We start from the raw sequence: 1400 nt of genomic DNA, 5'->3' as shown, positions 1-1400 counted from the left end.
GCTTAGCCAAAATTCCCATCTCCCTGTCTCGTTGATTTCTAGGAAGAATTAATAAGGGTTTTAGCAGCACTCGGTAGAATCCTCTGGGATGAGCTGCCAGGGCATCAAGTAGCCCTGCGTGGGAATGAGGGGCTGGGCTTTCGTTCTGGGCAAAACTTAGAATCCCAGTATTGCACACAGCCACATTAGTACATCTAAAGGGATATGTACCTTTATTTCTGTATCTTATTCCCGAAGGACTTACAGCATAAAGCAGTAAAGAGTATATTCAGAGCCTTTTCTGTGATAACGCAAACCCAAATTCAAACTAGGTAGGTTTTTTTTTTTTTTTACCTGTGGTCTGAGAAGTTTTTGGAAAGGTGGAAACTTCAGAATATTACCTGTCCTAGCTTCTCTAGCAACCTTTACAGAGCAAGCACTCACCTATGAGTTCAGTGTTTGGGAATTCGGTGGTGAAGGGGAAGGGTGAGGTGACTAACACAGCTCTCCACTGGTATTTTAGTGTTTATATGCTAGGTAACATCCGTGCAGACTTTCTCATTCATTGTTTCCAGGTCCCTTAGCTAAATGACTGTTCTGTGGCATTGTTCTGTGTTTGTTTTAAAGGCAAATTAGTTCGTAGTTCTGCCTGGATGTTTGGGACAGGAACGCATACCAAACCCAGAGATTAATATTTAGGCTGTTGTCTTCAGTAGCTAGTGGTGGAGGCAGTAAAAGATGAAAGAATCATGGGATCAAATAGCAAATTATTTTCACTCCTATGGAAGAGCTGTGCTAATTCCATCCAATTCTGCAAGACTGCTTCTCCTAGCCAGTATCTGCTAGCCAGTGCTGACTCTGAGGAGGACTTGCCAGAAAGCCTGGGGGTAGGGAGTGAGGGGTAGGAGGGGTCAGACCTGGAGGTTGGAGTGGAGGAGGTTACACAAAGAATGTTTCCTTCTGTTGGAGTTAAAACCAGGAAGCACTGATGACCTCTTCCAGGGTTTATTAAGACTTTCGGACACTGCTGCCCCCCTCACCCTCTTTGCCCCCCACATTGTAGCTTTAGAAATGCCCTTCGTTTTCTTTTCGTGCCATTGCTGCAGCCTGTTTTTAGTTACACCTGCTGATGAGCGCTTGTCATCTTCTGTACGCACAGAGGCCAAATGCTAAAAGTTTTTATGTTTCATATAGGATCCCCCAAATAAGGCATTTTTCAATTATAATATACTGGCTTTTGAAAAGACTGAACTAAAAGGTATACAATGTATGTAATAGTTCATGGAAAAATTATCTGATTTTCTATAAAAAACCTTTATCCAAATTTCAGTGTTAAATTTACATTGTGGATGAAATTTTCAGTGAGTTTTGCTACTGGGATTTTAAAAAGCTCCTGTTAGGGATTATTTTGTGTCTTACTG

This window comes from Hipposideros armiger, unplaced genomic scaffold (assembly GCF_001890085.2).
Source record: "Hipposideros armiger isolate ML-2016 unplaced genomic scaffold, ASM189008v1 scaffold_48, whole genome shotgun sequence".
Taxonomy (NCBI): Eukaryota; Metazoa; Chordata; class Mammalia; order Chiroptera; family Hipposideridae; genus Hipposideros; species Hipposideros armiger.
The sequence above is the reverse complement of the archived record's forward strand: the minus strand, read 5'-3'. Positions refer to the sequence as shown.